The sequence below is a fragment of the Taudactylus pleione genome, unplaced genomic scaffold, assembly GCF_031769625.1.
Source record: "Taudactylus pleione unplaced genomic scaffold, aTauple2 ptg000282l, whole genome shotgun sequence".
Classification (NCBI taxonomy): domain Eukaryota; kingdom Metazoa; phylum Chordata; class Amphibia; order Anura; family Myobatrachidae; genus Taudactylus; species Taudactylus pleione.
This window is the reverse complement of record NW_028284684.1, coordinates 8534384-8557361: the sequence shown is the minus strand read 5'-3', so window position 1 is coordinate 8557361 and position 22978 is coordinate 8534384. Positions and strand designations below refer to the sequence as shown.

At 42.4% G+C, this 22978-nt stretch overlaps 1 protein-coding gene across 1 annotated transcript in view; it reads right to left on the bottom strand.

Annotated features, from left to right (window-relative positions):
* Window positions 1–22978, bottom strand: part of TMEM132D (transmembrane protein 132D) — a 1095696-nt gene that overhangs the window by 111117 nt on the left and 961601 nt on the right. The gene's annotated exons all lie outside the window — the stretch shown is intronic.

The window sequence follows — 22978 nt, the reverse complement described above, 5'->3', positions numbered from 1 at the left end:
GTTGGCCATAAAGTGGGCGTTAGAGGCTCTCAGGTACTACTTGGTCAGAAGAAAGTTCAAATTGATCACTGACCATGCCCCTCTGAAGTGGATGTCTGAAAATAAGGACAGTAACGCGAGAATTACAAGATGGTTCTTGGCGTTACAAACTTTTAAATTTTCAGTGGAATACAGGCCAGGAAGCCAGCTGGCCAATGCTGACGCGTTGTCACGCGTTCATTGTTTGGGGGCTTCAGTTGTTCCGCCCCACAGGTCGAAACAAAGGGGGGGGATATGTGATAGGATCACTGGTAAAGTGGTCTGTGGCAGGTACATTTGTCCAGATTCCTGTCTTTTGTGTTTTAAACCCCCAGGAGAAAGTCTGCAGTGTAGCAGGCTTGAGTTTCGGCTTTTTGAAAAGCCGGTTTGGGACCTGGGGTTGAGGGTGAGAGGAGAGGGAGGGCTCCAACCACGGCCACTCCAGGTTTTGGTTCTCGCAGCCTGGTAACAGGATTGTTAGTTTTCCACCTGAGAGTGGCCAATATAAGCCTAGTTTGTTTAGGGCTGATTGTCTCACCTGGGAGAGCAGGCAGGGAGTTTGCTCAGAGACACTTGGAAACCTAACCGTGAGTGTTGTGCTGTGCTTTTGTTGCTGGCGAGGGCATTAGGCCCTGCCAGGTTCTGGTAGTGAGGGAACTACCTGTGAAGTTAGTGCCCTGACAGGGCTAGGATTTATATTTATGTTTTCTTTATGTTTCTGACATTGTACAATAAAGACTGGCGCCGACCAGCTTGTACTTGCATCCAGACTGGTGTGCTGCTTCCCTGCTGCTGTGTGTGTGTGTAAGGAAGGAGTCCTCTACCCAGGAGAGGGACCCCCTTACCTAACTGTGTCACAATATATATATATATATATATATATATATAAAAAGCACTAATCCACGGCACTCACCATTCCTAGTTTTGGGGTGCAACATGGTATGTGACCACATTGTTTAAATAGAAATCACAGGGGCTCTGCTCTCACCATAATAACTAATAATAATAATAATAAATATAATAAACAGTGGGGTTTTGGTTCATGAATTGATCAATGCATTTAAGCTTGCAGCCCATCATCATGGGACCCCACTTTACTGCAAGTCCCTACTCTATAGCTCAGAATTATAACATGGACATAGCCATCACATTAGTGTTAAACTCAGGGTATGCTATCAAGGTTTAAAGCTCACAGCAACTTTGCTTTTAAATGTGAGACAGTTACCAAGCACACCTGTTGCAAAGCACCTAGGAAAACAGCTGACACAAGTTAGATAACTAGTTAAAAGGGGTGCATGAGAAAATGTGATCACAAAAATGATTAATTATAAAAATTAATCATAATAAACAAAAAGCACTAATCCATGGCACTCACCATTCCTAGTTTTGGGGTGCAACATGGTATGTGACCACATTTATTTAAATAGAAATGACAGGGGCTCTGCACTCACCATAATAACTAATAATAAACATAATAAACGTGACGATGATGATGGGCTGCAAGCTTAAATACATTGATCAATTCATGAACCAAAACCCCAATGTTTATTATGTTTATTATTATTGTTAGTTATTATGGTGAGTGCAGAGCCCCTGTGATTTCTATTTAAACAATGTGGTCACATACCATGTTGCACCCCAAAACTAGGAATGGTGAGTGCCGTGGATTAGTGCTTTTTGTTTACTATGATTCATTTTTATAATTACTCATTTTCTCATGCACCCCTTTTAACTAGTTATCTAACTTGTGTCAACTGTTTTCCTAGGTGCTTTGCAACAGGAGTGCTTGGTAACTGTCTCACATTTAAAAGCAAAGTTGCTGTGAGCTTTAAACCTTGATAGCATACCCTGAGTTTAACACTAATGTGATGGCTATGTCCATGTTATAATTCTGAGCAATAGAGTAGGGACTTGCAGTAAAGTGGGGTCCCGTGACGATGGGCTGCAAGCTTAAATGCATTGATCAATTCATGAACCAAAACCCCACAGTTTATTATGTTTATTATTATTAGTTATTATGGTGAGTGCATAGCCCCTGTGATTTATAATATATATATATATATATATATATATATATATAAATTTCCATGTCCATTGCCAAGGCGAAGAAGAGGTGGCACTCCATGGACTTCATATAAAGTTATTATATTAAATACAACAAAGTGTACAAATCATAGGCCGACATTTCAAGACCTATGGGGTCTTTTCATAAGGGTGCATGCACCCTGATCCCTGATGAAACGACCCCAGAGGTCTTGAAACATCGGCCTATGACATAACAATATTTAGGCTACTCTTTTGCACTTTAAAAATGAGCTGTTTTTGAAAATCACTAAATGGATGTACAGTAATATGCAGCTCTGACCATTTTGTGTACTGTTATTTATTTATTTTCAATTTCAATATGTACAGGAAAAATACATACTAAGGTTACTGTATCCTGGACATTGTAGCTGAACAAAAGTTTTAAAGGCACATACAGAAATGCTTACTCCAATATTTGGGGCTTCTCCTATTAGTAGTGTGGTATGAGCATGGGCGCCGAGGGAGGGGGGAGCGGGTACAGTTTACCCGGGCCCAGGCTTGATAGAGGGGCTCGGCGGGGCCGGGGTCTGACGTTGTCCCCCCCCTCCATCCCAGTTGCTCAGCACACAGCTTGTGCTGGGCTGCAGTGCGAGACTGCTCGCAGCTGCTGCAGCAGATGCAGCAGTCTCCTATGGCTATGCTTAGCGCCAGCCTGGGGGGCTTACAGCGCCCCCCTCCCCAGCGTGCAAAAGTGATTTATTCTAAAAAAATTTGGTCAAGGGGGCGTGGCCACGCCTACCATGATTAGGCCATGCCCCCTCCTTTACCTGGCCCCGGCCGGGCTCTCTACGGTCCTGGGTATGAGTTATGTTGCAAAATACTTGCCAACTCGCCCTGATTGTCAGAGAGACTCCCTGGAATAGTAGCAATCTCCCTGACTCCCTGAAGAGTCTAGTAATTTCCCTGATTGCACCTTACCCCCATTATGTAGCTGCTATATAAAAAAACCTGAGATATATACATGCAAATGGGATCATTAGTATCGTTTCCCTGCATTGGTTATAAGGCACAATGATCCCTATGGCTACATGCATTTTATGAAAAGTATTAGTGTGTTTTCATCAACAAGTAGATCTTACTAACTGCTTTGGGGATCATTTATATTTGTATGTAATGCAATTTTATGACACGCCTCTCAGATTTAGCAGTATACGTCCTCTTTACCGCCGCGCTCATGGATGCTGCTTTCACAATCTCCCTGAAATGTTTTTTCAAATGTAAGCAAAAATGTGCTACAATGGTGGTAAACTGTGTACCAGAAGGAAGTAGGAACACAAACATATTTTGAATTGTAACAAAGCCTTAATATAATAAAATGTTTTATAAGACTGGAAATGGCTTGTGGAAAGTATCTTGTTGGAGAGGAAGCTGTGAGAGGCAGTGTTGTGTGCACATGTTTCAGAACTGTAAAAGAACAAATTGTTTTATAGAGTCTCTTGAGTTCAGATAATAAAAGTCTTTAGATCACCTCAAATAAAGTCTTAGGGGCTGATTCAGCAGAGGATGCAGTTGCTATTGCAGCTGCTAACACGTTAGCAGCTGTGATAGCTGTAATATGGGAATGCATGCATTACTAATCCAAGAATCCAAGCTGTGTCCAAGGACACAGCATCGGATCATCTGCATGTCCATTGGCCGACTAAGTGACCCATGGGGTCGCGCAAGTCGGCTGTTGCAGACGAGTAGAAGAGGACAGGAAATCTTGGACACTCCACCCCAACAGCGGCAACACACCTCTGTTTTGGGAAATGGAAGCCATCGGGGGCCCCCTCCCCACCCAGAAATAGCAGCAGGTTGTCAATGACTGACAGTCTGCTGCCGGACTGCGTACGGGATCACAGACCTTGTACTGCACATGGGCAGTACTGGTCAGGTACATGTGCAGATTCCTGATAATTGGGAATATGTGTGAATCCTAGCACCACGTCCGCAGCTGAATCAACCCCTTAGTCTATAGCTGATGGTGAGTTTCTTCAGCACACCGACCTCTAAACCTAGAGACCAATTCACAGTACTCTACATCACACAATGGGGAATAGACTGAAACAATCCATCATATTACACTTGAGCACTACAATTATCCCTGAAGAAAGCTACTTGCAAAAACATAGTGAATATCACACACATGCACACTTGAGATACAGTATATGATTACTGATTCCAACATTATTTCACTATAGGAAGGAACAATCCAATAAGCTAAATGTAATCAACTAGTTTGGATAGAACCAACTGAACGCTGATCCTGCAACTAACAATCATTGTATGTCATACAGCGTGACTCCTTGGGTCAGGGCTGCCATCATAAATTCTGGAGCCCGGTACTAACAAAATAGGCAGGTCCCCGCCCCCCCTGGGTATAGGGCAGAGTTGGTTGGAGTTGTGGATAACATGGGTGAAGCTATATCAGGGCTGCTGCCTAAATTGGTGTGTAAAACAGGGATGGCTAGGCATGGTGGTGGGGGGTGGCACAGGGCAGGGAAGACTGGACAAGGGGGGACACTGCGCTGGGAATGGTGGACTGGGGTACAAAGGTAGCAAAGGGCAGGGAAGGTTGGTTGGATTAGGGGGGCAAAGGGCAGTAGGGGAGGGGCAGAGAAGGCTGGACATGGTGGGGGGGTACGCAGGGACTGGGAAGACAGGCTGGCTGACTGGACTATGAGGGGGTGCAGGAAAGACTGGCTGGACTGAGGGAGGGGCATGGCAGGGAAGGCAGACTGGCTGGACTTGGCTGGGATGTAGGGAAGGCTGGCTGGACTGGGGGGGCAGGGAAGGCTGGCTGGACTGGGGGGGCGTAGGGAAGGCTGGCTGGACTGGGGGGGGCAGGGAAGGCTGGCTGGACTGGGGGGGGCAGGGAAGGCTGGCTGGCTGGACTGGGGGGGCATAGGGAAGGCAGGCTGGACTAGGGGGGGCAGGGAAGGCAGGCTGGCTGAACTGGGGGGGAGCAGGAAAGGCTGGCTGGCTGAACTGGGGGGAACAGTGCAGGGAAGGCTGGCTGGACAAGAGAGGCCACGGCAGGATCAGCATACCTGCTTACCTGTTCTTCTGTCCTGAGAGAAGGGGGCCCAGCTGGCAGCGACGAGGAATGCACCGGGCGGCGGCAGGCAGGGAGAAAGATCATCATCGCTGTGTCATATCAACCATGGACTGGAGCCGGAAGCGAGCTGTGATTATCTCGCGGAACGGCAGCCAATCAGCAGCTTCTGATCTGCCATTCTGTGAGCCAATCACAGCTCTCGGGACAGCAGTCAATCAGGAACGGCCGCTCCTGATTGGCTGATCAGGAGCTGCTGCTCCTGATTTGCTGCCGTTCTGCGAGCTATCTCGCGGCCGGTTCAAGTCCATAGTTGACTTGATATGTCACAGCGCAGATGAGATGATCTTTCTCCCTGCCTGCCGCCGCCCGGTGCATTTCTCGTCGCTCTCTGCCGGGCCCGGTACAAGAGTTGGCAGTCCCCCCTTGATGGCGGCCCTGCCTAGGATGATGTTAGGATTTGTACTACATGGTAGTTGCTTGCAACTGCTTTAGAACCTATGGTGCAGGATATTCTTCACCAATAGCAACCGCCTTTCCTGGAATTACACTAGTATTTAGATTCCTCCAGGACTTGTCCCAAGTAGTATAGCAATGCTAACAGCACCAGTGCAGACATTAGCAGGAGACTGAGCACAAATGGAAAAAGACAGACCAATGAGACAGAACAAACCACAATGAGAATAGTCAGGGACAGGTCAAAGTCAAAAGAAAACTAGAATGGAAAATGGTCAAATGACAGGCACAGGTCTGGGCAAGTTGAAGACTTGAGTAATGTTCAAAAATACAGGCAATTTTCAAATGACAATGTAGTATTTTAAAAGAGTGCTTGAGAATGGTATAATGAAAGATTATTAAGTGTGAATAAATGTGTAGCGCAAAACCCTGTAAAAAAATTGGATTAGTTAAGCATAAATGTTTATTTAGCTACTTTTGCATATGTGAACAGTCCGTGTGTGCTTCACTGTGGGTTCCGATGTTGCCAGTGGTAAGGCTGTTAATAGGTTGCTGCATGTAAAGCTATCTGCCTTTCCCTATTGCTGCCTACCGTATCTGCAGCACTTCACTGCCGCTGGCTGGTTCCCTCTGTGCTCGTCCGCTCCGTTTGCTTCTGTATGAGACAAGTAGATGCGGCTCCTGTGTGTAGGATCACGGTGTTCATAAAAAAGTTTCCAATAGCTTCCAACACGTTTCAGGCAGTGTGCCCTTTATCAAGGATAGCTCAAATGGTATAACATTTCTTTATATAGGAAAACACTTTATTTGTTAAAACGGAAATCAGTCTCGATCTCCCTGTGATAAAAGCGACTGCCATGTGGGTTTTTTTCCCTTATGGTGCCTCGAAAGCTATTGTCTTTCTATATGTAATAAAATAATATGGTATGTTCATAAATTAAGAATAAATATTTAGATTTGTTTTTTTTCTTTAAACTTCTTAGTAAGGGTATGCCATAAAAACAGAGAAAAGCACCAAAGATAAAATATATGGGTATTATTCTTGTAAAAAAGCAGTAAATTCAATATCAATATTTTAGCCATAAGGATATAAGGTGTGCATGTCGTAAATCCATTCTGTTTCTTTCTTCCTCAAGGTTTGGGAAAAATCTCCTCCTCTCCAATGTTTTCAGTTTTTCTGAATCCCTATAAAGTTTAGTTGTGTGGGGTCTTTATTATTATACTCTGAAAAATGTTTGGAGACACTGTGTGACTGTAGACCCTTTTTTATATTAAATATGTGTTCAGCAATTCTGGTTTTCAAATTCCATTTTGTCTGTCCTACATATTGGTGGCCACATTGATATTCCAATAGGTATATAAGTCCTTCAGTCATACATGTGATTTTCTGTTTCACTTTGTATTCTTTTTTTGTTACTTTTGTCTTAAACAATCTAACAGACTGTGTGGAGGTTTTCTTTGTAGTTTTGTATACCAGACAGTTAAGGCAATAGAAGAAGCCTCCCTTTTCCATATTTCTTAGCAAAATCTACTGTTTAAGTGAAACTCTTTATCAATTTTTCCTTTAAATTTAAATTGCCTTCCTATATATAATATATGGTTTGTCATGTATGAAAGGTATGATTATCCAGTTGTAAAATGTGCCAGTGTTTTTAAGTATTTTCTTAAGTAGGTAATGTTGACTGTTATTTGTGTAATAAAAGCAGTGTGAAAATCTTCCTGTGTTGTTTTTTGTTTGTATTGAATCATCTCTCCCCTCACCATGTTTGCTGTTTTTCTGTATTTATTTCTCCAATTGTGATTCATCATATCATTTTGTGCACATTTTATCTTCATCGCTTTACTTTGTTGTAGGAAGGTTTCATGTTGGGTACAATTAAACCTCCTGAGTTGGCCCCCGGGGATATTTTGGATCCAATGTTTGTGGATTGCTGGCCTGTGAGAGCATATTATTTCCACTAACTTCTTTAGTATGGGTCCTTGTGTGTATTTTATTATTGGAGATGAACATTTCTAGGTGCAGGTAGATGACTATTTATCTGCTTGATGTAAAGGTGAATTCAAGTCCAAAAGTGTTTTCTCCAATATATTTTAAAAAATCCTTCAAAACATGTTCAGGCCCATCCCATACAAATAACAAGTCATCTACTGTATGTATTGTTTCCAAAAAACAATATTATGTGCGTATGGGTTATTGTTCCATATTTTTTCTTCCTCCCACCTAGCCACAAACAAGTTTGCATAGCTGGGTGCAAAAGAACTACACAGTCCCTTTGACTTGTTTATAAAAACATCCTTGGTTCCAAAAATAGTTTCTATGAGGATATATAAAGCTCATAATAAAATGTTTTTGAGCATTTGTTAAAGGTGTGAGATTAAAAAAACTGGTTGCCTCACAGCCAATGTCGTATATATATATGTATAGAGAGAACAGACATCACTTGTACATAAAATGAGTCCATCTCTCCATTCAATATTTTCCAGATTTTGAAGGATGCGTAGAGTATCTTTCAAGTAGCTTTTTTGTTGTTGTATCAACTCTTGTAGATATGAGTCTATGTAATTGTATAAGTTAGAGGATAATGAACCTATACCCGAAACTTTGGGGTGGCCACGAGGATTTATTGGATTTTTATGTAATTTTGGGAGTTGATAAATAATAGGTATCTCGGGATGTTTGATATATAGAAAATTGTATTCTTTTTGTGTCAGAATACCTATCTCCAGCCCTTCTTCCAGGAGATCTTGTAGTTCTTTTTGATATTGTGTGGTAGGGACCCTTTGTAGTAATTCATATGTTTGACTGTCTGACAAAAGATTTGTTATTTCTGCTTCATAGTGACTTTTCTCCAAGATGACCAATCCTCCCCCTTTATCTGCAGGCTTCAGCACTATTGTCTTGTCAATCTTCAATTCTTCCAATGCCTGTTTTTCACCTTTTGTTAAATTGTAATAATTTTTTTCTTTACTCGTAATTAGGGATGTGCAGGTTTGGATAGGTTCGAATCTGCACGACGAGTTTAGATTTTTCCCTCCAAAAATCGGGTCTCAGAAAGAGGCAAAATGTCATCTTTCATGGACAAACATCATCATTCCTGGACAAAAGACCATGGAAGATGATGTTTGTCCATGAAAGATGACGTTTTGCCTCGTTCTGAGACCCGATTTTTGGAGGGAAAAATCCGAACTCGGCGTGCAGATTCAAACCTATCCAAGCCTGCACATTCCTACTCGTAATAGCTCTTATGTTTTGTTCCACAAGTTTCTGAAAGGTTTCAATGTGGAGGCCTTTAACGTGCGATGGGAAAAATGTAGATGCAGGTTTCAAACTGCTATGTACATACGGGGCAGGGGCGTTTTAAGAAAGGAGTGGGCCCATGTGCAGACTCAGTGCGGCCCCCTCCTCTACAGAGCAGCACTAGGGACAGTAAAGCTGTGCTCAATGTGGGAGGTAAGCGGTGGGGTTATGGTATGGAAATTAAATCCCCTCCTCCCCAGCACAATACACCCCCTTCCTGACCTGAGGACTGTCCTTCAGGGTCTCCTCGATGGGCACAGCAGCGCCTGCGTTATTCTGCATCCCAGAATTGGTTCAGGTGCAGAGCTGTCATACAAGGATCCGCAACGCCGGTAGAATGGTGGGGAACGCCAGCAGCTTTTGGTGAAGGGGCAGCTTCTTAATTCTGGTGCCGGTCGCAAGCTAATGAGAAATTGCCACTTGGCAGCTTCTCATTGGCTGGCGCGCTTCGAGCCATGATTGTCTCGCGGCCGCCACTAGATTCAGAAGACCGTCCCTTTACTTGATAGGCAGCCGGGACGCGATGCTCCTGGCTCCATCCCAGCACTGCCGCCAATTGAGATGCGTCCCCAGCGGGAGACATCTCAACACAATGCAGCTGCTGTTCCAGCGTTGGGATCCCATACTTGATCCCAGTGCTGGTACATGCTTTACTGCAGCAAAATGGGTGTGCACCCATCGTAGATACTCCCCTACATAGGGGTCATCTGTAAATGTCTTTGTGTTTTCAATATTGGAGGAAAATTCTTTATGCAGAGTTTTCTCATAAATTTGTGAGTATCTAACTAGATCAAACTGTCTCACGTTTGAGTCTGGTGAAAACATCAGGCCTTTAGTAAGTGAAGGGTTTTGTTGTTTTGTTAGTATTTTCTTGCTAAGGTTATGTATTCCTTCTTCTTTATTCTCTCTTATATTATTTATTTTTTTCTTGTTTTTCCCACCCCTGACACCCATCCTCCTGGTGAGAATGTCTTTCTTTTCTTCTTTTTTGTTTCTGAGAGGTATATTCTTGTTCTGGGGGCTTCTCTTTTCCCATAAGGTATTCCAAAAACTCTTCCTCATTTTCATGTTTATCTTCATCTATCGAGTATGTATGTTTTTCTGGTCTTATAGTACTTTCAGATTTTTTTGCTGTTTCTCTTGCTTCTATATTTTTCATTAATGTTTGATATTCTAGTTTTCCTTCATTGTTTGCTGTAGCTCTTCCCAGGTTGAAGGAATTTCTAATAAGTTGTTGAGGAGTATCGCCTCCATATTGAAAGTTATTTGGGTTATATGGATGGTATAAATTTTATACTATTTGCGCTATCCTTGATAAAGGGCACACTGCCTGAAATGCGTTGGAAGCTATTGAAAACTTTTTTTATGAACACCGTGATCCAGCACACAGGAGCTGCATCTACCTGTCTCATACAGAAGCGGACAGAGCGGGCAAGCACAGAGGGAACCAGCCAGCGGCAGTGAAGTGCTGCACATAAAGTAGGCAGCAATAGGGAAAGGCAGATAGCTTTACATGCAGCCACCTACTGTATTAACAGCCTTACCACTGGCAACATTGGAACCCACAGTGAAGCACACACGGACTGTTCACATATGCAAAAGAAGCTAAATAAACATTTATGCTTAACTATTCCAATTTTTTTTTACATGGTTTTGCGCTACACATTTATTCACACTTAATTATCTTCTTTAATTATACCATTCTCAAGCGCTCTTTTAAAATATTACATTATCACTAATTAAGAATTGAGCAGATTTTATGTTATACATCATTCATTAGCGCAGTTACATACATTTTTCTAAATGTTCAAATGACAGGCAGCAGTCAAAGTGTTAATCCAAAACACAAGCAGAAGTCATACATAGATGGTCCAATAACAAATTCCAAAATGCAGGCACAAGCACAAGACTGATTAGGCAGAGTCCAACACCAGCAAGGTGAGAATGGACTGAGGGCCTGATTCAGTACAGATCGCAACTGCAATTGCAATGGCGCATACGCACGCAGTCTCACTGTGAGCATATGCTTATCCTTTGTGATTGCTATGCCGTTGCAGCACAACATAAGAACGCCCACCTTACCTTACACACATCCGTAATACTTAGCGAGACTGCAAAACCATCGGTAACATCAAGCACCATCGCAGCCTCACACACACTTGCACAAGGTCTGACCTTACTCAGGAATTGCTAACCTTCCAGTATGTAGTGATACCTCGGCTGCATATGGCATTGCAGTGGATAATTTATGCACGCCCCTGCAACGGCGTTCAAACGCACTGACACGCCTGCGTTTCGCTGACCACCCCCCATTACCACCCCCAAACGGTACTTCCTGTCAGTCACTCTGCGATGAGTCTGCGTAGTCTCTGCGATCACAGACCCAATCACAGTGGCTGGTTCCAGTACACGCACTGCAATGCATACGCATGTACAGAGCATAAGAAATGGCTGATAGCGTGTGTAATCGCAGATACGATCATTGCTGAATCAGGCCCTGAATGTATTTATGTGACTCATGGCCAATCTGCTCCTGGGTGGAAATCATGCGAGTAACACATGACTGCAAGTGCTGCTAACTAGCTGTGATAAAAGAGCAGTAATGAACCTAGCAAGGCTAATGAATCAGCTGCAGAATTCCTGTTAGACTTAGGTAGGCAAGGTGATTATGACTGTCTAGCAAGCTCAGTACACAAAAGCAAAACTACTGAGATGTACTACAGTATACAGTATGCTACCGATAACTAAGAAGGTGGTTTCACAGTAGAAGGTCTTTTTTCGAAAAGATCTTGATTTAAAGATTGGCAACCAACTAACTATGCAACACTCTAGGATCGGATAATGGTAAATTTAGCTTATATGCCACCAGTTAAATTTTTTTGACAATCGAAAATGACCCAATGTACCTAGGATCACATTTGTGAGAAGAGTGTCTTCATCTAAATGCTTCAAACTTAAATGGATTATTTGTTCCTATAGTAATCTGAAAAACATGTGGCCTTTTCCATGGGCGGTTTCTATGGCAGAGTTGACTGATTGGCTGAGAGCGGACGCTGCCATAAAAACTGCCGTTTCTCAGTCAATAAGCCCTTCCCTATTGACTCCAATGGAAGTGACCACGGGTGGCCCAATCATTTTGCGTTAGGCACTATACCATGTACAGTGTGTGTCCAGCTGGGATTGAGTTGGATTTTTTAATGTTCCGAAAACCAGGGCACTTCTACATGGAACAAAGAGGATCCAGTCCAATAATGTCGGCATGTCAACACAGTCATAATGTCTACATGCAGCACTGATAAACTGTCAATATGATTAGAATGTTGACAAAACTTCCCTAGTGGTCTAATGGTGGCCTACCTAATACGGTGGGTTTGGCGACTCCGGAGGTGTCTTCCAGGTGCTGTGGTGATATCAAAATTACTTCCCTGTAGATCCTTGTGTTTCTTCCACCAGTCTGCCTAACTCCAACCCTCCCCCTAGTGCCTTACCCTAACCTCCCCTCCTGTAGCCTAACCCTCCACCTATCACTTAACATTTGGACAGCAACAACTATTGAGGCACAACTCTGTCTTTCAAAGACACCCAAATACCGCTGCTGAGCTTTGTTCCTTTATCTTTTCTATATTTGGTTTCAGAGGTATACAAAAACTAAGTGAACCTTATAAACCAGTCAGAGATCTCTGCCTGTCATCTTGTTATTTTAAGGAGGAATGGAAGAGATTTATCCATTGAGATCTGCAGAAATAAAATAAAAACTTGTAAACACTATGGATACAGTATATTTCTGCTTGGAATTATCTGGTGGAGGAGCCACAGCAGCGTCCTGCAGCACAAACCTTGGATTAGCATAGCAAATAGGTAGAGCTTAGGATTCGTTTTTAAAGATACAGAAATATATATACATCTTTACAGAGATACAGAAAGATATAGATTGTTTACTGGATACCCATGCTTCACTTCAATCCAAAGTCCTGGAATTGAACCAAATAGTTTATAACAGCTGCTTGCCAGCAGACACAAGCAGTGGCGGATTGGCCACAGGTCTCACCGGGAAGAATCCCAGTCGTTTGACATAACTGTGGGGCCGCCTGTTGGCCGGATGACCTTTTTTTTTTTTTAAAGTACGTTTTTATTATTATTTTTTTTGACATAGCAGCTGGTCCACTCCTACACTCTATTGTGTCCCTACTGCTGCAGTGCTGAATGTAGTACCCGGCCCACCAAGCCCTAGGTTTCGGAATTGTAGCCTCCACCAGGTCCCTCTTGCAGACAGTGAAGAGTGATCAAGGTGGGGATTGGAGCTGAAAGTGAGTGAAGGAAGTGATAGAGGGGGCGGAAGTGATAGAGGGGGAGGAAGTGATAGAGAGTGGAAGTGCAGTTATACGGGGGCTGGGGATTTAGGGCTGCAGTAAGATGGGTGCAGGGTGATATGAGGTATAGTAAGATTAGAACTGGTGATGTAGGGGTGCAGTAAAATGGGTGCAGGGTGACTTGGGAGTTTAGGGTGACATCGGGTGTCATAAGATGGGGCTGATGATGTTTGGCTACAGGATGGTTTGGTGTGGAGTGACATGGGGGTGCAGTAAGGGTGGGTGTGGGGTGACATTGGAGTGCAGTAAGGGTGGGGGTGGGGTGACATTGGGGTGCAGTAAGGCTAGGTGAAGGGTGACATGAATGTGCAGTAAGGCAGGGTGACATGAAGGTACAGTAGGCTGGGTGCATGCTGACATGGGGGCAGTATGGCTGGGTGCTGGGTGACATGGGGTGCAGTAAAGCTAGGTTCGTGGTGATATGGGTATAGTACGATGGGGCTGGTCATGTTTGTACTGTAAGATTGGGTGCATGGTAAAATGGGGTTGTAGTAAAAGGGGGCTGGTGATATGGGGTACAGTAATGTAATATTAGGTGCATGGTTAGATGGTAGTGCAGTAAGCTGGGGGTTGGTGATGTAGGCAGGGGTGGGCTGGGGACGGCTGGTTCCCAGATGCCCCACATGCTGGTCCCACTGGCACCTGCAGACAGCGTTACAGAAAACAGGTAAGTATTGCATGAGACACAGGGGAATTGGGCCGAATAGACACAGAGGACATGGAGTTGGGGACACAGAAGATGGCGCTGGGGGAGAAGAGATAATGCTGGGGACACCAGCTATAGTGCTGGGGGCACAGAGGAGATGGTGCTGGCTGTGATCTCATAGGAGATGGCACTAAAGAGACACAAGTGGGAGGGGTGGCTGGTGTTGGAGACACACAGGTAGGACCACTGGTCGGATTAGAAGAAAAGGCCGGGGACAGTAATCTTCAGTAAGACACCAATTCTGAAGAAACCATATTACTGATACAATGGTAACAAATTAGCAACTATAGTTTATTAATATAAAATAGTTTGACCAGGGAAACTCACATTTTTCCCTGCACCAAAACTCCTGTTCCTATGTATTATCTGGTTGAACCTCTGTTTCATGTTCCTGACATTGGTTTTATTCCTATGCAAACAGGCAGCTTCCAGACCATATGATCTCCTGCATGAATAGTGAATACTGACTCAAGACGATGCCTGTCTAGTAAGGATCAATTTCTTCAGAGGTACCTCGTTGCAGAGAGATTATATAGGTAACAAAATATTCATTCACATGCTCGCTGTGTTTATTCACTGGAGAAAAGGGTCTGGGGGCATGGCTATCAGCTCTCGGAGTGGTGGGCATGCCCCCAGCATGATAAAAAGAAGGGGAGTGGATTGCAAGCATGGCATTTCACACATGGCCACATCACCTGCCACAAGACCACACCCACATTTTAGGGGGCATGCCTTGGGCACGCGCACATACAGTAAGGATATTTTTGCAGGGCCACTTTAAATTCCCAATCCGTACCTGGGCACAAGGTATATAATGTCTCATGTGCTTCTGTGCCCTTATCCTCTACCCTCCACACTCCTGATCATTACCAGAGGTGACTATAATTTATACTTTTACCCCATTTTCAAAAACCTAAAGCTAAATGTCACCTTTCCAGCTGAAAACGAAGCAATCCCGTGCCAGCCAAATCCCAATTTACACCCTTTCCATAACCATACCCTCTGTATGCCTACTCATATAGCAAAAAAGCAGTAATCAGGAGTGGGCAGGTGGAGAGAGGGAATGGGACTGCAGCTGAGAGGACATGACAATATGCCTGATTCAGAGATGGACGCAAATCTTGTTGTGAATGTGATTCCATATGGAGCGGACTTGCAAATATATGCTAATGACTTAGCTGATGTCTTGTGCATCTGCTGCTTACATACAAAAGCGGAAACATTGGTCGACCATTAAACTTCGGAGTATGACTATCTTTCTCAGACAGAGCGGATCTCCTAAGACACCGGGGCCTCTCCAGCTGCAAACTAATTAGCAGAGGTTCACTAGAGCCAGAAAATGGTCCCGAGAAACCTGCATTTCCCCATTACCTCCCCCAAACGATAAATACCTGTCACTTACTTTGTTGTGTATGTACAGTGCGCTCCGCTGTGTCCAACAATGACATTGCGTCCTTCTCTCAATCAGGATCAATGTGCAATTCAACAATTACGCCACCAGAAATGAATATGGTAAGAGCTATAAGGGGTATGCTACATTTATTTATGAAGTATTAGTAATATGTATTTCTCCACCCCCATTACACGCACAAGCAATTGTCTAATGTTTCTATGACATTATTTTAGAGCCTGTCTTGATCCTAAATTCAACACATTAATTTCCAGTACCTTGTAGTTATACAGTATATCTTTTTATTTAATGTGGGTGTGCTGACACTGCAGATAAGTGAATTGACTTTAAGTTATACGATAATGTTCTGCAATATACCATCTAACCTATCTCTGTTATTAAGCTTTAGAAATTGTTATGATGTAATAGATCAGTTTTATTTTTTGCCATCTTTTACGATGCAGATTTGGAGCTTTTGGTCTTTCTGTATTATTTCTTTTAAAGTCAGCAGTAGGTAAAAGCATTTTCCATATTTACTGTGATATGCACCATACAGTGCATATGATTTTGACTTGTGCTGAGCAAATCTTTATCCTGAAAAGTCACATATATATGATGGCTGCTCAAGCCAATCAAATCAATTTACTGAAAGCAAAGCTAACAAAAACCATAAGCCCATACACAAGGTACATAGACAAAAAACTGCAGTCAGTCAAAACAAATATTTTTACATTTTTGATAGTCCTCTTAGAGAAATAGCATAGATAATAAGTATTATTATAAATAACACTGATAAAATGTTTGTATAATTTGTATTTATTTTATAAAAATTTATGGTTCAGATGGATTGACCTGGTTCCATGCTATGGCCCAGCCCGTATGGAGTATGTGATGTCATTTAGTTGATCTAACCCTAAGTAAAAGGCAACTTGCCTAAAGCTGTTTAACATTTTCTAGCCAGTCATTTATATAGCATTCAAAGTTGTTGTCCACCTAAAAATAAAATAGGGTAATATAAATGTATATGCTGAAGGGGATGCAGTCAGGAAGCAGACGGTCGAAATGCCGACCGCCGGCTTCCCGACTGTGTAATCATTTCCGGCGGTCATTCACAATGATCCCTGCTGAAGTACCAAGTCAAATTGCATGGTGCCTTTGGAATATTCATCTAGACTGAGAGTCTCCACATAGGTATTGTGTCTAGCAGTGCTCCAACACACGTTGTGTCTAAGGCAGGGTTAAAAATGCATGTGTCAGAACCCGAACTGTATCCCTGTTTAAAGATAAACTACACTTGCCAAGGTTCCGTTGTGGTCGCTGGAGTATCCTTCCGGGCTGCTGGCGTGTATCGCATGGAGTATTCAGAGAGTTAAAGTGATCCTCTCTTCCTTGGGCATCGTCTGCTTGCTGGGGTCTGTGATTACTTGGTTTTCTAAACCTGGTTCTGTCTGGGTCACATGCTTTAACACTTCCAATGGATTTCATGCATATGGTATAAAAGTCTGTTACTAACTGAGCATTGTTGTCTGTGCAACGTTACCTTCAGGTTCTTCCTTGGACTCCTGACAGATCCTTGCTGTACTTGATATATGCTGTGGACTCTCTTTGCCCAGTTCTGCTACAGATGCTTGACGGCGCTACAGATCCCAGCACTGCTACTGAACTTTCTGCTGCAATACTAAACCTAACTCTGTTGGTAGTCTCTGCTGTACTTCTAGCTTAGCTTTGCTGCCGTTTCATGGTCTCTTCATGTTTACCTTCATCTAACAGTTGTCAACTGCATCATAAAAGTATCTTCACTCCGGACCTCTGCCTCATCTCAGGGCTCAACCCTGCACCTCTTCACACCGGACCTCCATCACGTCTTGGGGCTCAACCCCACACCGGATCTTCACTGCACTTCAGGGCTCAACCCTGCACCTTTCCACACCAGACCTCCATCACGTTTTGGGGCTCAACCCCAGCACCTCCTCATACAGGATCTCCTTTGCACCTTAGGGCTCAACTCCATACTGGATTTCAGTCATGTCCTGGGGCTCAACCCCGCACCACTCCATACCGGATTTTCAGTTACATCTCGGGGCTCAATCCCGCACCACTTCATACCGGATCTTTGTCACGTCTTGGGGCTCAGCCCCATACCGGATCTTCGTCACCTCATGGAGTTCAACTCCACACCTGTTAGTTGGTATGATATGAACTTTGTGCTATATGAACTTTAGTTCTTGCGTGGCTATCCTGACACCTGCTTGTTGTGATAATCTGAACTTTGCTTTATGGAGACTTTATGCTTAAGTATCTAGAACTTTTCAACACAGTCTTGTCTTTGAATAAATCTTGTTTACTTTTAACATTGCGTGCCGATGCTATTTTATGAGAAGGTCATTCCTTAAACCCCCTCGGTTTGTACCACCTGTTAAGCCTGTTTCTCCTCAGGAGTCTCAAGAGTCTGTAGCCGTGACATCATGGACATAGTTTTACACAAATAATGAAAAATATGAAAGATGTATATTTCAAAGAGTAATACTAAAATGCAGCAGAGCACTTTCTGACAAATAGTCAATGGAAAGACTACTCTAGTGACCAATATGCAATTTCAGAGAGCAATCTAATGACTCATATACAAAGAGAGATTGTCCTAATTGATTAATAAGGTATGGTTATTGAAAGTGGGTGTCTCAGGGCTAGCAGTCTCCAGCAGTAGCAATTACAGAAGGGCAAGCTGAAACTAGCATCTGCATATTATTGCAGCTATGAATCCGAAAGAATTGCAGTCATGCATGCATTAGGGTCCACCTCTGAATCAGGCCCAATGTGAGGATATCCTACCAATATACAGATGACATGGGGCAGTGTACTTCTTTCTGGATTTTTGTTGGGTTGGAGGAGACCTTCTTTGTGAGTTCACCACCCATCATAAAGGGAGGTTACCACTGGGAGACTCCACATCCACACTTTTTCTCTAAGCACTAAAAACTGGAACATGTGAGGATGCTTCTTGTTTTGTTTGCCTGTTTATCAACTTCAGCTTCATCCCTCACATTTCTACATTTTCCAACACAATGCCTTCAGCTTTGCCAAAGAACAAAGCAATTTGACCAGTAGTGGTGGGTTCGTGATAGTTACCCCTGCCAAATGGTTCTCTCCTGGGAGCAATCAGCACCATCACATTTACATCTGTAGCCGTTACATCTGTAGTCTGATATTTCCTTCTACATGACCAAGATGACTTCTTAGTAGTAGTAGTATAAACTCAACAAATATTGTTAAAAGTTCAAGCTGTAGAGTAATGAAACTATATCTATATCCAAACTGTGGAAAATGTATTTAATGTTCATATCCCCTACTCTTTATGTGTCCATTCATGATTGATCTTCAACCTCTCTATCTGCTTCATCAATGTCTCTTCCGCTGACTCCCCCACTCTGTTGATAATGCCATTCTCATGTGTGTCCTCCAAGCATGGTGCCTGAGCATCATGTTTGACTTGCTTGAGCATCATCCTCCCCTCCTACCTCTAGTTCCCCACATCCAGTCTATCTGACACTGTTGCTGCTTTCACCTCATTTCCCCCCTGAAATACTGCAACCTTTTTCTTTTCTCATTCATCTTACCTTTCTCTTCCCTATTAAATCCTTATCCTAAATGCTACTGTACATATAATGTATCTCTCCTGCCTATCTGTGTTGTTTTTACCCTGCTATACTGGCTCCACATCCACCACAGGGTACAGTTCAGACTCATCTGCCTCACATATAAGGCTATCACTCAATCCTACTTCTCCAATCTCATGTTTTTCCACACTCCTTCCTTGTCTGCTCCTCTTTTGACTGATGCCTAACCTATTCTCACTCCCATATCCAAGATTTCTCTTGTGCTGCCCAACTGCTCTGATACTTCCTCAACATATCAGACTTCTTAAGACTCACCTCTTCATAAAATCCTATCAATCCTCCCCATAACTCAATACCCAACCCTTCTGGCAACCCATCTACTTTCCATTCTAATTCACCCTCATGTTTACGCCCCTCCATCTTAGATTGTAAGCTTTTATGGGCAGTGACCTCTTCCCTTATCCCACACTGGCGACTCAGTCACCACCAGCGAGTCTAAATATATAGGTTTGTTAATAGCTATCCTATGTTAAAATGTTGTTTAATCCCTCTACAGTACTGTAGACACTTGGTGGAGAAGGAGAAGGAGAAGAAGAAGAAGAAGAAGGAGAAGGAGAAGGAGAAGGAGAAGAAGAAGAAGAACTTATTCATCATTCTGTAAAATAGGTAGAAAGATTATTTTTCACTTGCTTTTGAAGGAATAAAGTATTCATTAATCTTATATCCCAGATGTGGCTCCCCATCCCCATACACTACTATAGAGTCCTTCTTCAAATTACGTTAATTCCTGGAGCCCAGATTCTTCCTATAGAAAAGTGTCAGGGTTGTGAAGAAGGTTCCATTTATGCATGCACAGAAACACTGCTGGGAAAAGATTCAGTAGTAGGGCAGTGAAAGTGTTAGTGGTAGGGCTTGCGGATACAGCTGCTTTTCAGAGCTGTGTTTGCAATGGAGCAATATTACATTTTATCCGCCACCAGATACATAATTATCTTGGTGCTTTATGTGCTCAAAGTGCCCAGTGATGAATATTCCCCCAATCTGTATTCTGTATTGCTCACTACAGAGAGAGATAGAGACAGTTCTCTGTAAAGTGAATCTGCTGGAACATAGAGATTAATTTGCCGTGGAGATCATATGGCAAAATTAATTTCCAATTATCAACCATTCTGCTGTTCTGAATACTGCTAATCACTCCATTCTGATTTATATTTGTCATTCAATGGACACTCACAATAAAGTGGTTACATAACGTCATTTTTAAAGATGACTCCGTTTCCGTTACTAAAATCTGATTTTCATCTATTTTTATATTTGTAGGAGATCCCACAATGGATACATACCAAAATATTACAGAAGCCTGGTAGAAAATGTGATATTTTCCATATGTGAGCTGCCTGAGATGACAAGTAAAATTGTTCCCTTCTCAGTAAGTAGCGTAAACTATTATAAAAGAAAAAAACTTAATGTAAACTTCATCAACAACAAAAATGTCCTTTCTTAAAACAAAAATAAAAACATATATATATATATATATATATATATAATATATATATATATATATGTATACACACACACAGTGTATATATATATATATATATATATTTTGTTGATTCAAGACAATTGCTTGCATCAATTGGTTGAATTTGAGACAATTGCCCTCATTAGACACCTCCCTGCCTGCAGAAAGCACCAAAGTACAGTAGCATCTCCCTATTACCGATAAGACTACAAGTAATATTATATCTGTTACAAAGGTTTTTCTGTGGGCCCAAATGTGGCCACATATTGCCTCTGATGTATTTAATGGCTTTTGCAATTGCCGTAAATTGATTCCAGCGCTTACATAAGGGTCTTGGTCTGATGTTAATGTGAAATAACACATCTCTGGGAAGGTGGGAGGAATTGACTAATAAATCAAATCAGATTAAAATGACATATGGTGAATCATTTTTTTTAATGCAAAATATTCATAGAAATGCACCCTGGGATTTCATAGCATTGGAAATTGAAAATAAAGCTGATGTTCATTTACATATTTTTATTACATCTACATAAAGTTACAAAGGCACCATCAAGTTAGTTTGTGTTCAATTCCATGGGCACAGTCCCAAAAAGATTACACTGTGATTTAATCTATATTGTGATTTGATTCTGCATTAATGTGTCAGGATTGGAGCCCAGGAGAGCTAAATATATGGCAATTTAAAAGCAACTTAATAAAATGGTTTCCTGCCACCAGTGTTCTCTGTTATATATTTAATAAAATTGGCGGGGAAGGAGTATAGGTTTCTATCACCAAACTTCACTAAGTTCAGCACAAAAAGAGTTACAAATAAAGTGACAATGGAGCTGATTCTAAATCGGGCGGAGCGTCACCCATGTCTGTGTCTTTTGCCGGTTGCACATCTGTGATTTTATGTAAATGCCACTGCTAAACCCTTCCTTTGTGTACATCCATGCATATGAATGTGCAAGGACTAAGATGTCCAGTATCAGCATCTGTAGATGCTCAAATATCAAATGGCACGTCTTTAGATGCACCATCGGTTGCACCATCAGAACGTGCACCAGCCCAATACATTTTCAAAACTTTTTGGATAAATCACAACGCCTGATTTAGAGATGTAACTTAATCCGATGTTCCATGTCCATCTTCGATGGTTAGGGATCTGCGCAGGACCTGTTCTGTGCATGTGCAGAACTTGTCCTGTGATCTCACTCGCAGACCCCCCCCAAACCGCAGCATGTTGCGGCATTTGAGGGGCGTGCTTGGCCACATTTCCTGTAAACGGGGGCATGTCATCCCCGTTTTCTGGGATGGATGAGGCTAGGGTCTGTATCGGTGGATGCAGATTCCTGGCCTCTTAAGTGACCAGCACATGATCAGGCTGCGGGAAGCTTCAGCTACCGCAGCCAGACCAGAGCAGCAACCATTGCGACCAACGGTTGTGATGCTGATCCCAGTCTGCGACGTTAGTCGCAGTGCTGGGATCACAAATGCAGCAAGGAGGTGTCTGACACCTGCTTCTACATTTGCATCTGAGATGGACGGATTTGCTCAGCAGCTTGTGTGTAGCTCTGCAAATCTGTCCATCTCTTAATCAGGCCCCATTGTTTGCACGATATCTGGGCGTATGCACAGTGCAAAAAAATCGTTCCACTGAGTCCGACATCACCGCTGCCTCAGAATCAGGCCCAATATGTGAAGTTTACTATAATAAAATAACTACAACATTTGCTTTCTAACACAATTGCATAGAAAAACAGGAGCTCAGGTAGCCAACTCCCTGGTAGAGTTACTTGGAAAATGCAAACTGGTTTGAAATTTGACTGAAAGTGGTTGGTCTGCGGGTCCCAAACTACATAACAACTGACCCATTTGCTCTGCCATAGCCATTTGCCATGGAGTATATAGCTTCAAACTCTCATTTGCACTTTAAAATTAGGTTTTTGGTTGTGGTTCTGTAAGCAGAGAATTCAACTATAATATATTGCCTGATCAAACATATACTGTAGGTCTATATTTTATAGTGGTTTTACATGTTTTTACATTAACCAGTAAACATTACTGTGTTTTAATTTGATGTTCGGGTTAAAACCCATTGAAAAGCTCGGACAACGTGTTCAAATTGGAATGTAGCTGTACATTTTTAGCCTAATGTTTAAGAAATAATTGGAACATCGTCATTTTTAAAACTAGTTCAACAAAACAATTATGATCATCTGTGCTTCCAGATCACATAAATTGTATTCTATTTATTATATTTATTTTATGGAATAAATCATATAACTTAGTACATATATCTATATTGTGAGGACATAAATATTCCTGGTAACTTTCCACATAGAGACTTTTGCCCCTAATCATCTAGGGCGATTCCTTTGGTGTGGGTTGAGGTATACTCATAATCATGACTTGTAGATCAATGTAGCCTTGATAGAAAATGTTAAATTACCGAATAGATGAGGCTGCCAATTACTTGTGCTTCAAAAACCTGTCTCAT